This window comes from Solanum lycopersicum, chromosome 4 (genome assembly GCF_036512215.1).
Source record: "Solanum lycopersicum chromosome 4, SLM_r2.1".
NCBI classification, from domain to species: Eukaryota; Viridiplantae; Streptophyta; class Magnoliopsida; order Solanales; family Solanaceae; genus Solanum; species Solanum lycopersicum.
In genome coordinates, this window is record NC_090803.1 from 48,674,588 (window position 1) to 48,691,649 (window position 17,062).

At 28.4% G+C, this 17,062-nt stretch overlaps 1 long non-coding RNA gene across 1 annotated transcript; it reads right to left on the minus strand.

Annotated features, from left to right (window-relative positions):
- Positions 1–3,319: 3,319 nt before the first annotated feature.
- Positions 3,320–3,793, minus strand: LOC104646983 (uncharacterized). Its single transcript, XR_741150.4, has 2 exons — positions 3,671–3,793; positions 3,320–3,569 (listed from the first exon to the last, which is right to left on the minus strand). It is a non-coding gene; the product is annotated as an uncharacterized lncRNA (long non-coding RNA).
- Between the last annotated feature and the right edge of the window lie 13,269 nt (positions 3,794–17,062).

A 17,062-nucleotide genomic window follows, 5' to 3' on the forward strand; every position in this document is an offset into this window, starting at 1 on the left:
ATGTTTATGTCGGTAATCACCGCTACAAAAGGTTCATCGGTAACATTTGCCTGAGGGTTGGACTATGTTTCCAGAATTTGTGAAATCGAGCAATATGCCTACTCTTGCCACAAAACAAAGTATGGTCCCTTTTCTTGAACTTGGTGATTTTGTGCTTGGTTAATTTCACCATTATTTTTCTTGGGAGGTCTACCATTATTTTTCTTGAAATTTTTTCTTCTTAGGCTTCAAAGAACTACTTTTGTGAGTTTCAAGAGTATCATTATTCAAAGTAATTAAAATTAACTTCGTTGTTATGTTATTCTCTTGTGTTTGTAAAAGTGCATCTTGGCCCCTTACTTCTTCCATGCGGATTTTCATTGTCAAGGTTTCAAGAGTGGTTTCTTTTTGTTTGTGGCGCATAGTTTTTTGAAATTCCTTCAAAGAAGGTGGAAGTTTATCTACTATTTCACAAATAATAAGGTTATCTACAATTTTAACCTCTTCAGACCTAAGTCTTCAACAATCATGATAAAGTCTTGAGCTTGGTCTACCACTGTTTTGTTGTCCACCATTTGAAAATGAAAAAATCTATTAGCTGCATATTTTTTCGCTCCAGCCTCTTCAGTATCATACTTACTCTGCAATGCTTTCCTGTTTTTCTTTGCACTAGAGTAAATTCTATCATAATAATCATAAAAATCAGACAGATAGTTAAGAATATAATACCGACACTTATAAGAATCTCCTTCGTATTTTTCCACTTATTCTAGATGAGAAATAGTCTCATCATCATTCATAGAGGTGATGTCTTCTTTATTAGGATTCTTCTTAGTTAACACATAAGAGACATTGAGAAGACTTAAGTAGAAAAGTACTTTACCCTTCCACCTCTTAAATGAGTTACCATTGAACCGAAATGGCTTATTAAGATCTCTCATCTTGACATCCGCATTTTTTCAATTGTAGTCATGATGATTCTCCTTAAAATTGTTAGTGAAAACTTACAGGATAACAAAAATACAAGATTACAACTGAAAATGAAATAAATAAATAAAATCTCTTCAGATTGAGGCGCGAATATCTCGCTCTCTTTAAGGAGATTCAAGCCCACTACAACAAATATTTTTACCTGTCCAGCAGTATTCCTCTTTGACTTGTCCCCTCCAGGTTTCAATAGCCTTCACAAAGTATAATTCAACAACTATGGACAACAGTTGAGTAAAAAACTCCACAAATAAAACACTTTCCTTCAACTAATAACACTACAACCAAAATAACTTTAGCGGCATTAAATATTGACACTAATAAAGAGTGCTAACGTCTTTACTGACATTAGTTAAGTATTATTAGAACCAACGTCGCTAAAGGCTTTAGGGACATACACAAAGAGTGACAATCGCCGCCATAAATACATATTTAGCGACAATTAAGAATTAAATGTCGCTAATGGTCATTTTTGTTGTAGTTTAAGAACTCTCATTTTAACTAACTCTATTCACTCTATATTTTTCTCTTGTGTGTTATATATCAAAGTAAATGAAAACCATCTTTATTTATACTATAAGAAGTCTTTCTAGCAATGAATAGGAAGATAATGAGATAATAAATAGTAAAAATAAATGGTCTTAAGAGTTACATATGTTATAAGGTATAATAGAGGAATAAAGAATAAGATAAAGCAGATTGAATATAAAAAAGTAATGGTCATCTATGACTATTACACATTCTGCCAGAAACCACTAAGTGGTCAACAACATTCACTACATTCATTCTCTAATAAGAATGACAATTAAGCCAAAAACTAACGGACAAAAAGAAGTTATGCACCTAGGCTATTATGTCTAACTTCTTACATGAGTTAATTAGAAGAAGGGAAAATATTTTTAACATAATTAAAAATATTAAAATGCTTACAGAATCTCATTAAACCAACACTTATTACTTGTGATTAGAATACCTGAATGTGTGTTGAGAGGGCAACACACACCAAGTCAAATAAAAGAGCTAATATAATCATGTCACGTTTCAAAATGCTAAAAGAATATGTAAAGTCAAATAATCAAAGGCCAATGAAATTTATCATGTGAACAATTGACTTTTGTAACCAATCATCGTGTTACTTTGATTTGATTAGTTAAAACAAAAGTTTGTGTTTATTACTACTTATCAACCATAAAATTATAAAACATGGGTCTCAAAATTCAAGAAGAGGGATCGGATGCTAATAAGACATTAAAGAGAAAGCTCGTAGATTATACAACTTACAAATTCAAGCAATCATATTCAAGTACAAGTCAAAATCAAACTTTTGAATTCAAGTACAAGTCAATATCAAAATTTAAATTAAATTCAAAAGCGCTTGAATTAAAATTCTTAAAAGAAGATACAAAGGATTGTTATAATAATTTTCCGTTTTTGATTGTAATTTTTTTATAGGCAATTCTTTTTATTTTTTGTGTTTAGTTCTTGGTTTGATTTCATGTTCCTTATTACCTTTAAATCTATTTTTAATTAATTCATTAATTATTCTTGATTAGCTTTATGTATCAACTAATTTCTACAAAAATCTTGACTATATTTTTGCCTTGTATTTTATTAACATTAGGCCATTAAGTTACAATTTAAAATAACATAAGGTACTTCCTCCAAAAGACTTTTTTCAAGTTCTATTGTTTCCCCAGTATTGTTATAATTATTATAGATTCTCATTCAATCAATTTATATATATATATATATATATATATATATATATATATATATATATATATATATATATATATATATATATATATATATATATATATATATATATATATATATATATATATAAGTATCAAATCGACCAAATTGAACAAATAATAGGTCAAGATCATGTTGTTCATGGAAAATTGAAGAGGGGAGAACGAGCAGACATCGAACAATTAATTTCGATTTCTTGTTATCGTGGAATTCGTCATCAAGATGGATCGCCCTTACGCGGTCAACGAACTCATACTAATGCTAGGACTTGTCGCAAGCTAATTTGGAAATGAAAGAAGTCTACCGAAAGCCCTTGGTACTTGTCTGATCAATCACACTGATAGCTTCAATAGTTCACTGAAATTTATGTGAATGATCTCTCTCTCTCTCTCTCTCTATATATATATATATATAATTTAAATTGATGAGAGTAACATCCAAAATCATCATATTTTGAATTTACATCTACTTCACATTGTACCCGCTAAAGAAATTATATTCAAGAAGAGTGTTTTCAAAGTAAAATTTTAGGACAACCATCGATACTACTAAAACAATATTAATAGTAAAGATAAGGAAAAGAGTAACAAAGATCATCTTTCAATCAAAGGCGATCAGAAAATTTTTTCAACCATTAATCAAATACATATTTTTTTTAAATATGCAGATTTAACGCATGCATTAGCTTCATATGAGACTTTATTCGGTACAACAACAACGAGAACTTATAGCACATGATCCATATTTAAATCCTCGACCTTTGCAGTCAAACATGCAATCTTCCTGTGTAAACTCATCTGTGCATTTCTTAAAGCAAAATTCCCTACCTCCATCATTTGTAGATGCACCTATCATGCATTGAAAAAAAATTGATTTACAATTTTTTAGAAGGTAAATAAATTAACATGAAAAAAAAAGAATATAAATATAAGTTTGTTATGTGATTTACCAAGAGGATTTGATGCAATTGAAAATGGAACAATTAAGAGAAAGAAAACAATCAAAAACTTGAAAAACTCCATTTGAGGCTTATATTCTTCTTGATTGATATATGCTTAGAGTATACTGACTTGGTATCAAAATAGAAAATAAAGTAGTTGCTTATATAGGGATGATTCTTTTGTACAGATAAAATGGCATTTAATATTTTGGGAGGGGAAAATTTAAGATTCATTGATTTGCAATTAATGAACGGCTTAATATTAATTATTTAGTCTCTATTATTAAATTTATTTTTCTTCAATCTTAATCATGTATTTGATTTTCTTATTTTGTAATTATGCAATGCGTTTGAATGTTTAAACTCTATGCCAGGTCCAAATATCATTAAAATATCTATTTAAGAATTTCTTCAAAGCGATAGCTTATGACAGAGCTAGAAATTTTATTAAGGATATCCAAAAATAATGGTGTTAGTGAAATTCAAATAATTTTCAGGCTATTTTAAGTAATTTCTGTCGTTTTTTTATAGTATTTGAAAGGTTATTTCATATCATTATATGCATAGTTAGTATATTTTATAAATATTTGAAAAACTATATCAATGTTATAAAATCAAGCTCATAAGAGATATAATTATAAAGAGAAGAAGAGAAGAGATGTAGATAGAAGAAGAGGAATTTTCTTCTTATTCAAGTGTATTCAAGTCTCATATGTCTATATTACAATAGTGAATGAACAACTCTATTTATAGAGTGAGAAATCACTCCAAAGGTCACCATATTAAGTATCATAATAAATAGATACATTCTTATCCAAAAAGATTCATGTAACCTAGTGAATATGAATGGTTGTTCATGTACCAACCTTATGGACTATCCACTCATTCAATGAATTTATAACACTCCCCCTTGGATGTCCATAGATAATGTGCCTCGTTAAAAACCTTATTAGGAAAAACCCTATGGGAAAAAATTCTAGTGAAGGAAAAAGAGTACACATATCTTTTGATACGCACCATTTGTTGCCTCATTAAAAACCTTGTCAGGAAAACCCAGTGGGAAAAAACCTCGATCAAGGGAAAAAGAGTGCAACGCGTATTGTACTCCCCCTGATTAAAACATCACTTAATTTCTTGTGATGATATCTCCAATCTTCATACATTGTGGTTGATATATTCTTTTTTTTTTTAAGAAAAACCACACATTTCTTGAATATGGTGTGTCATTTATCTCAACCAGACGCACTTTTGACTTGCTTCATGGAGGACTTTTATTTCTGCAGAGCAACATTTGCTTCATTGATCCCCAGGATATTATTGTGCCTCCACATGCAAACACATAGCGTGATTGAGATAGAACTTTATGCAGATCAGATAAATATTCTGCATCTGCGTAACCAATCAATTTTGTCTTGGATTCCTCGGAATAGAATAAGCCCATAACTATGGTCCTTCGAGGATATTCAATCATGTGTTCAACACCATTTCAATGTCCTTTTATCGGGGAGAAACTGAATCTTGCCAGTAAATTTACTGCAAAACAAATATCTAGTCAAATATTGTTAGTAAGATGCACTAGTGCCCTGATTGCACCAAGATAGAGTTTCATCACCAAGAAACTCATCATCCTTCTTTTGAGATCAAACTGAATCATCATTTATGTCAAGTAATCTCATAATCATTGGGGTACTCAATGAATGCGATTTATTCATATAAAATTGCATCAAAACTTTTCAGTGTATGTGCACTGTTAGACAAATATTTCATTTGTCAAATTATCAATCTGTAGGTCAAGGCAAAATTTTATCTTACCAAGATCTTTTCATAAAAATACAAGGACTATTAGGGTCATTCTTTTGTACACTTTTTCTTCCTTGATTATTTCAATCCATATAACGATTCTTGAAGCTTTATTGGAAAAGTTTCTTTCAAACTCTTATATGCTTCAGACACCTCGATTGTTTCAAGGATTTTCATATAACCTTCATTGTCTAGCTAGACATTACAATTATTCATTACATGCATTCAAGTTTTCATATTTCGCCAGATCAAAACAAACCTCATTGCATCCACCAAAAGAGAAAACATCTCCAATAATGTCAGGATTTTTGTGATAAATCTTTATGCCCCAAGGCACAAACCGTATTTGATATATTACGGTTATACTATCGCATAATTATTTATTTGTACCCCACTGACATGATACCTTGATTTATGGACTACCAGTCCAAAATGTCACTTTTCTAAGTGAAACAAAATATACTTGAATTATGCATTTTACTTGGCCAACCATTTATCTGTCCACACTATATGACAGATTTGAATTCAAGATCCTCGTCACAATTTATATCATTGAGCGCTACCTCATATCAAAGATACCGTCGACGGTTATTTGATATCGATTCCAACAAGACATAACTTATCAAGATCTCTTCATTTTTTATTATTTCAGGTACCTGAACCTTTTTCAAGATTTTATGAAGTGTTATGCCAATGTGCTCTTTTATAGCACTTGCCTCATTATCATGACCATATTGATCATTTGCTCCTTCCTTCTTTAAGGAATTTTATATTTGGAATCAATTGGTCTATTACGCTTTCGGCGTATCATAGACTCTGTCCTTCAAGGACTTCACATTGGAGCATCCGCAGCTGAATTATATCATAGGGTCAGTGCATTCATCTGGCAACTGATTTGCAACATTATGCAACTGAATTGTCCCTTGAACTTTAAGTTCACATATTTATTTAACTAGGATCTAGATAATTCATAATTAACCTCACACATAATTTTCAGCTGTCAATCATCTCTCCCCCTAATGTTAGAAAATCTAACATTCATTCCAACCTTATTTGGAAGTTCATCTTTGTGCGTGGTGGAGCAATTAAAATCATGACCGCACATTCAACAATTTAGATGAAAATTATATGGTTCCTGACCCTGAATCAATTTTAATGGGGAAACCTTGTTGGTTTGATGCATACATGTGTTGCTACATGTTAAATAAAATTATCTCATACCAAATCTTATTTGGGAGTTTTGTCTCATAACCATGATTTAGCTATAATTGGAGGCATACAATTTCTGTTAAATCAACCAGCATTATCAATATAATTTCATAGTTTGGAACTGTGCTCTTAATTTTAACAATTCGAGCAAACAACCTTACAAAAACCAATTTGTAAGTTGACAACAAAATACATGTGACCATCACATAGATGCATTAATCATATAGTTGCAAATGATCCACATGACAGGTGAACGGGCCCATATTCACCCTTTTATATGTTCCAAAAATTTTAGGGGATTACAGTGCTAACCTTAGCTGGTACAATGATCACTTTATCAAGAGAACAAGCAACACAAGAGAATTTTTGAAGAATCTTTATTTCTTCATCATATAAATCACCTGAATTCTCAATCACGTTTGCATCACATTTAATCGGAATAGTCAACCAGCCATGCCAACTGATCTTTATTTTAGTACATTTATAATTTACTTTTACATGTGTTTTGATCAGCATGTACATGTTTGTATGGAACAAACAAGAGGAAAAGTGGGGTAATCTTTTACATAAACATTTATAACCCTCTTCGGTTGTAGTGACTTATAGTCTTAATATTTATTTTCAATTCATTCGAAACTTAAAAAGTTTCTTTTGAGACTTGCTACAACCCCAATATTATTCCTCTGATAATAGCACAACTCGTTAGAGCTTGCAATTAATTTTGTGTACTATCACATATTGCATGACATCATCCCTTTGGTGAGCATCTCCTTCAAGGAGGAAATTATATTATTATTGTCATGGTCAAAATCATTACGAGCAAGACGTCTTTCTTGCTTTACTTTTGTTGTACCATAGGTACACAACCAATGACAAATTTGTATTGCCATGCAATAATGACCACAACCCTTATAGGCAAGAACTATTTCTTTCTTTTGCCTTTTCGGTAGTTTATATCATAGTGACGTATAAAATGTACAATACAATTAGCCATTTCTGCCAAATAAAATTTATTTCCTCTCAAATCTCCCGTAGAGATGAGAAGTGACATATATCATTTTTTTTCTCAAACCTTCCATAGAGGTGAGTTGTGACATATATCCAACCCATAATGATTTTATCACATCTGGACCCATTCTCTTATAGAATGGTCGAGCATTCACGATACTCATTACAAGTCACATTCTCTTCAAGGATTGGACTAATTATTTATATGTACTTCATAAATTTGCATTGTCATGGCTTTAAAATTCATCATATTTCCATGACACACCTCAACATCACTTTGAAAGAATAAGTGTACCATCACTTTATCTTCTTGTATCATGATAGAGGATTTATAAATTTGTCAAATTATTGGGTTGACAACATTTTCACAAGTCTAATGACCTTTCATACCATTTTGATAATAAAAATTGCCTTCACATTTTGAAGGACTATTTGAAGAACTCATAGTGTTCTTCCTTTTATAATCACCACAATAATGACTATTATAATTCCGTCCCTTCATGCTCTTTTTCATATTGTTAATCATTTGTCATCTTTCAGACTAACTATTTACTGCTACCACATTCATATGATAGAACGGAGCAAGTGAACATGCGATTTTAAAATTATCATATGTTGCTACCACATTTTTTTAAAGGAATGGAGCAATTCAATTGGACGAATTTCAAGACTTTTCATCAAAGTCTTAGTCATCATTATATTATCACTATGGTGCATTGACTCAAACTCAATGTCTTATCCATATAAGGCGTGTTATGCCATAATTCTATGGGACTTGAACCCAATCACGGTACATCAAAACTCAAATTGATGTCTTACCCTTTTGGTGCGATAGAACTCGAATCTATCGTCTTATCCTCAAATATTTTTATTATGGTGCATCCGGACTTTAACCTGATGTCTTACCCTTTTGATGCGATGAAACTTGAATCCATCGTCTTACCCTTAACCAACGGTATAATAAACCGAAGTACAACATGACTCACCCTTTCAGTCTTTCAAAAAAAATCAAAATAACATTCAAACTCATGCTGTTAAAATTTTATACCTTCATTTATTTAAGAAGTTTTGTATAACATGTTATATTCAACCAACAGTAGTATATGTATTCGGTTCTTGATAATTGTTAATGACTGAATATTATTTTTATTCTAGAAAATACATACCTGATTTAATGCATATAATACTTTGATCTTCATAACGAGATCAACCAAAATATGAGCTAAAGAAAAATAAGAACGCACTCTCAATTTGATAGAGACTCGTGCTGATAACGTGTTATAAAATCAAGCTCATAAGAGATATAATTATAAAGAGAAGAAGAGAAGAGATGTAGATAGAAGAAGAGGAATTTTCTTCTTATTCAAGTGTATTCAAGTCTCATATGTCTATATTACAATAGTGAATGAACAACCCTATTTATAGAGTGAGAAATCACTCCAAAGATCACCATATTAAGTATCATAATAAATAGATACATTCTTATCCAAAAAGATTCATGTAACCTAGTGAATATGAATGGTTGTTCATGTACCAGCCTTATGGACTATCCACTCATTCAATGAATTTATAACAATCAAAAGGTTTATACATTGTTAATATAAGTATTTTATTAATTTCGTTTAGTACAACTCATAGTCATAATTTTTAGTTATTTAAATTGATTAGTTATTTTATTTCGTTAAGATTAAGAAGCTTATGAATTGATCTTTATCAATTCGCCGTATTTAGTATTTTAGCTAAATTATCAATTAACTCATTCAGTTAAATGTTAACTTGATTTGGCTACGATTGAAAATTGAAATTTAGTGTTTTTCCAATTGAATTGCAAGACCAAGTTTTGGGCCAGCTTCTACGCAATTTTTTGGGGGAAAACTACCCATCTACACATCTTTATTTGCCATATTTTTTAGGGCAACTTTCACATATAGCAAACAAAAAATTCATATTTGTATGCTATAACAAACTTTGCATAATTGCGCTACATTAAAAACATAAAACTGTATAATTTGCTATACATATACAATTGTATAATTTGCTGGCCTAAATTGTATAATTCGCTGGCCTATTTCGCTGCAATTGTATAATTTGTTTTGCATACAGCTGAATCGAATCAAAATGTATGTATATTACATAATTATAAGTGTATAGAAAGAAGATATATGTTTTTCTCGCTTTATACAAAAACAGATACACAATATATACACTTCTGTTGTATAAAGCTAGAGAAAATTGTATTTCACTACAATTGTATAATTCGCAATTGTATAATTCGTTGGCCTTTTTCTCTGCAATATTTGAAGTAAAATGTTTGTAAATTGTATAATTAAGTGTATAACACGAAGATATACATTTTTGCATGTGTATATACAATTTTCTCTCGCTTTATACATAACAGAAACAGAATTATACACTTCTGTGTATAAAGCGAGAGAGGCGAGCGAGAATGGAGAGTGGCGACCGAGATTTTTGGGAGAGAGACGGTGGCGAATTTTGGCTAATGTTTGCTATGGAGCACAATTAAATCAAACCCTAGCTATTCCATTTAATTTAGGTTATTAGTTTGCTATTATATACAATTTTCCCTATTTTTTATTATTCCCTACTATTTTAAAATATTACAAAAATCCTTTTTTTTCGTTACTCCAAATAGCCAAGGTACATTATTGTAAGCCACGTTTGTGCTCTCCTAATTTAATTTCTTCAACCTCTCCTTATTTCACTCCCATAATCTAATCAGTTGCATCCTTCATCTCAATTTAAATTTCAAATTATTTCTCTCTCTCTAGTCAAATATCAAATCACTGAATATTTAGTTTCAGCTTTTCCATTCTATTGTTCTTTGATTTCTTATAATAAAATTCATCAATTTCATATTGATCCTAAATGGACTGAAAGCAGATTTAAAGTTTTCATCAGTCATTAGCAATAGTGAATCGTTGTTGTTTTTCATATTCTAAAGCGCGAGTATTTTCATATCCATTAGTAATAGCGAATCAATATTGTTCTTCATCTTCTAAAGTGCAGGTTGATAAAAATCTCAAAAGGAGGGATCGAAAATTGACTCCTATAATTTATTGACCTTCTTTACATAAGATTAGTTTTCCATCTTCTTTTATTGATTTTTAAACTTGTTTATGTTAGCCAATCAAAAAATGATAGATGAGTGATAAAACTCATGTTTTATATAGTAATGTATCTATTTTTAAGATTAATTAATCGATACAATAAATCCTAATTTTGTTCATTATTTGAGTAATTGTTGTAATTATATGAAGTTATTAAATATTATAGTATGCTTAGTTGTGTATCAGTCACAAGATGTCATGATATTTATACAAAAATAATATTCAATGACGTATTAGGCAAAATTTATATTATTCATTGTGCATACGATATATTAGCATCATGATAAATGCTTATCAATCAGAATTTGTACTAGTCTATGTGTAAGATACATTATATCTAATTTTAATAATCATCAGATACAAAAAATTGAATACTGATAAGCATAAACAAGTGATTCAACATGTAAATATTAGTATGATCTTGGTTTAAATTATAATGTAACTTCTGAATTTTAAAAGGAATTTGGATTCTTTATTTTATTCAATGATTTTTTATCAGATTACCTTTGTACACGATATGCAATCATATTATGAAAGTTCGATACTTAAAAGGTCAAGACATAATATGTTAGTGAAAATGAGGATCCACAAAAGCCTAAGAGTCAAATCACAACACCATCTCAAGAGATTATGGTTATTGTTAAATATAGATTATCTACCACTTGTCAGACACTTTTTTAGAGTGTTTATGGTTATTAAGATACATTAAATCTAATTTTAAAGTGTTTGTTTTTATTGTATTAGGATACTTTTTTCTACTCAAGTTTTAGAGTGTTTCTCTAAAAAAAAAAACTTGTTTATTTTTACTTTAACATTCAATATATTCAGTTGTTATTTACAGTTTGAATTGTCTTATATAATGTGATACAAAAAGTCATAAAATTAAGTACCATATTCATTCATGCAAAACATACAAAAAAAAAATCTCAGTAATTATAGTTAGTTGTTGATACATTTGACACCTAACAATGCAATGTAGTTGATAACTTGATTGTTGATTCATTCATGTACTTTATAACTTAGTTGTAGTTAGTTGTTGATTCATTCATGCTAAATATATTGGACACTAATTAATTGTAATTAGTTATTGATTTATTCATGTATTCAATTGATAACTTAATTTTTATTTATTGTGATACATTTATAGATACACTTTATTTAAACTTATTTACACCTTTTTTTCACATTCTTATTATATCAGATACATTATTATCAACTACAAAATAATACATTTTATTAAAAATTATATCTGAAACATACTAAATGGTACCATATTCACAAATATAATGGTGTATCATATTTTAAAATAATTAATATTTCATATAAGTCTAAATTATATGCTAGAATGTAATCAATAGAATATTTTATCATATTCTAAAACAATTATAAATGATACTTAACTTACATACCTTACATGGATATCAAATACATTTTTTTATAACTATGTATCAACCAAATAGTTAAGATATTTTGTATTCTAAATTATGAATCATATATGTAAATTTGATGGTTACAGCTCAATTCTAATTTTGTTTTGTAATTTTTAAATAGTTTTTATGAATGCATCAAGTATAAAGTTTATATTGTTGATTGAATTGTTATATATATAATTTTGTATCATACAATCTTTTAAGACCATTCATTTTTATATAATTCACATTCAGATAGACAATAATGACGACATCAAAATCCATAAATACAAAATTACAATACACGACCATTGTTTACTACTAATGTATCATGACTTACATTAGTAGTAACTACTGAATAAATAATCTTAGGGTTTTATGTATCAAAAAAATAAATTGAATGATGATACATTGCAATATGATAACACTAATTTTTCATAATGTATCATGCAAATGAATCAACAAAAGGAAGCTGAACAATCAAAAGAACACAGAAATAGATCAAAAATCATTTACCTTACGTAGATTAGGCCGAATGATTAGGAGATGATACATTGCATAAAACAAAGGCATTATAGTAGTGATGTTACAGATCATTAATAAAACTAACAAAGACGACGTTAAGAATCAAAATAAATGAGATACATTGTATATCTGCATCTTTTGATAATGAAGATTGTGTTATGACGGATCAAACTTTTCCTTCTTTTTTGAGCAATATTTCTCAATAGTAGATTTCAAATTCGAGTATTCATCCTCTTTTTGACTTCTTCGATCTCAAATTCTTCATGATTAATAGATCGTTGTGTTGATTAGATCTATTTTCATGAAATTTTTCATCATCATAATCAAATATACAAGGAACCATACTAAAAGAATGGAGCATTATTCATATGTATGAAAAAATTTAGATGGAAATGCTAATTTTTTATTTATTTTTTTTAAAAAAAGATAACTTACGAACTGGGAAATTTTTTTTTTATGAAGAGATGTTCTACCTTATCTGCAATGGCGAATTTTAGATTCACAAAAAAAATTATTTGTCAAATCAATTTTGCATGCTACATTGATTTCGATATGTCTCGACAATTTCTTATACTTGACGATTTCGAATTGACGATTCGAAATGGTTAATCGTTTGTCCAATTATCTACAATGTTGAATTTGATCACATTCAAGATTTTGAATTCATGAAGAAGATGAAAATTTAATTTCTGAATTTTGTGAAGTTGTTACAGATTTGAAATGGATTGATATTAATCAATTTTGCTGATTTGTGGGAAAAGAAAATCAGTTATGCGTGATTTATTGGAAAGAAAATCAATTTTACATTAATATTGCATATTAAGTGTAATATACAAGTTTAAAGTTTATAGTTTATCATATATAGTGTATCAAGATGAAATTTATGCACGAATGACTGAAAATTTAAAGAATTTTTGTAAAATAAAAAAGATTAGGGATAAAATATAATTTAGTGTCTTACACTATGGGATTTAAGTAAGTTTTATTATTCATTAACAATCCCTTTAACATGATTCATACCATTTTTCGAATTATGAGTCCTTAAAATGAAATGGAGAGATAAAAAAACTCAAACAATGTAAAAGTTCTAAAATCTATCGGCTAAAAAAATTTAAAGCATTGATTTGTATAAGGTTGAAACCTTATTTTTCACTCACTGCAACAAATTCAATTATTATGGATAAATAATTTTGTCATTAATAAATCATATTTCGTCACTAAAAATCTTGTGTGACGAAAAATAATTCGTCACTCAGTCGTCACTAAATGTGTCTTTAAAAGTATACAAAGACGATTTAGTGCTTCGTCGCTAAAAGTAATATATTAACTACAAAAAGAAAAATCGTCCCCAAATATTGAAACATTTGTGACAAATTTATTTGTTGTAAAAAGTATATTTTTCGTATGTAATAGTATACTTTGTCACTAAAAAGGTTATTACTACCGACAAAATAATATCGTCGCTTATTATTTTACTTCAATCAGTGACGAAATCAATTGTCTCTAAAGTTATATGTATTTCGTAATTGAACAAAATCTAAGTTCGTCACTAATGACTATATGTTAAATACAAAAAATTATTTTGTCCTTAAATGTATATATGATAAAATTTATCATTATAAAAATGGTTTATATATTATATAGGAAAAAGGGTCTGATATACACCTCAACTTTGTCATTTGGAGCTGATATACCCCTAGTTATGAAAGTGACTCATATATGCCATTACCCTTATACAAACGACTCACATATACCCATGCCGTTACAAAATGGCTCACACATACCCTTCATTTGACGGAAGTTAAAAAAATTAGTTTTAAATTTATATTTATTACTTTTAATTTTTTTTAAAAATTATTTAGGGGTATAAATGATTCTTCTTTCAAAGTTCAAGGTATAGTTTAATTTTCTTCATACATAAATTTTTTGTTGACTTCTTTTATTATAATTATTTGAGTTTCTTATTTTATTTTGTTTCTTTCATTCCGTAGTTTAAAGAAAAAAATTAAACAATTTTTTTGTGTATATTGTAATTTGATTTTTGTATTCGAAGAAAAAATTTGGTCATATTCAATAAGTTTTACAAGAATATTAGTGAAACATAAACACATTTGATCATCAAAATAATAATTTTAAATTAGTCATTGAAACAAAGAAAAATCATAAAAGTATGTTTGACGATGATTAAATTTACTCATATTGGGATTATATATTTTAGAAAAAAAATCAGAAGTTACATTAAAAATAAATTTCCATTTTCGTTAGATGAAAAGGGTATATGTGAGCCATTTTTTTTATAAGTGAGGGTATATATGAGTCACTTTCATAACAATGGGTATATCAGCTCTAAATGACAAAGTTGAGGGTTATATCACACCCTTTTCCCTATTATATATAATGTATATATCTCCTATCTCAATTTTTTTCAACCCTGGCCAGGAGAGATCGCACATTATGCTACCTTGGAGAATCAAACTCACAACCTTAAGGTTGGAAGTGAAGAGTGTTTACCATCAGACCAACTCTCTCTTGTCATTAATTTTTGTTTTATTTTATACTTCATTCACTTCTTTCAAATTTAACTTTTGTGGAAACAATATATTATATGATTATTTATACTCATACACAAATGCATGAAATTTACCGCCCACAATTCATTCAAATGTAGATTATATTTCAATTAAAATGTGTATTTTTTAAAATACCTTTAACTATATTCAGTACAATTTTATCATTTTATTTATTTATTTTTGTAAATTTTAAAAATTATTCAGTACAATAATAAATTTATTTAAAACTAAACTTTTGATGTCATTAAAAATTGAATAATCGGTTCAAGTTGAACATCAATACCAATAACTATAGTACTTCATCATAATATATTTGAAATCCTCGTTAGTTCATTTCTTTTGTTTGTACTTTACTTTTTTAGTTTATTTCAATTTTCACACTGATGGGAAAACTTAATAGATATTCATGAAATATATTGCACCTTTGCAAAGTCTAACTTTGTAAAGTCAATGTTATTTTTTTATAGTTACTCTACGTACATATTTGGAATTACTATTAAATATATACATATTTATAGACACAAGAAAATAGATCGACATAATCTATGTAGTTTACCAATGAAAAATCAATAGACATGCACAAAAATAAGCACAAAGACTTGACAATTTTTTTTATCATGCTTATCAATGAAAGTGTATCAAATAAAAATCAGAAGTGTTAAACCAACAAATATTAGTGATCTGGTGGTAGAATAGTGCCCACTCACAATACTTTTAACCCGAATTGTATTTTTCAAATGATACATTTTATAATTGCATAATTTTAAAAAATTGATGTATTGAACTTTTTTATTTATACAATTGACCGAATTCATGGATTTTAATGTTTTCACTTGCCTATTAATGAATGAACTATGTCTACTTCTGGAGAAGCACTTGTATTATTCTTTTTGTAAGTTGTCACTTGTCATTATGAACAATTGTAGCAAAAAAATTGTATTTTACTAGGAATTTTTTTCGTAGAAAATATTTAATTATTCACTACAATTTTAAGTCGTAGCTATTTAACACCTTAAATATTCTGTGACAATTTTTTTTTGTCACTAAATCATAGATTGATTATAGACAATAAAATATTTGTCACCAATTAATTATATTATTAGTGACGAAATAAATGACATTATTAAATATAAATTTTTATAGCTAATTTATAATATTTAACTACGAACTCTAATTTTTCGATATTGGAACAACATACTTTTTTAGATGAAATTTTTTTGTGTCCAAAATTTGATAAATTATAAGATAAAAAATATTTTGTCATTAATTTAGATACATTATAAGTGACGAAATACTGTGTCAATGATAACTTTAAATCCATGACTAACACTACATAAAAAAATGACGCGAAATTATTTTTTGGTGAGAAATTTTAGTGGACAAAACTTTGCTACGGATTTTTATGTTTCGTCACTAAAAATATGTGTCTCGTATATTTAAGCACGAAAAGTAAATTTTGTCACTAAAAGTGAATAATTAATGACGAATTTGATATCGTAGTTTGTCATGAATTATATGCACTACTAGTGACGAAATAATGTGTCACCGATAACTTTAGATTCTTGACTAACACTACTTAACAAAATGGCGCCAAATAATTTTTCGATGGAAAACTTTAGTGGACAAAACTTTGCTACGAATTCTTATGTTTCGTCGCTAAAAGTATGTGTCTCATATATTTAAGTACGAAAAGTATATGTTTTCACTAAAAAAGAATAAATAGTGACGAATTTGATGTCGTAGCTAATAATT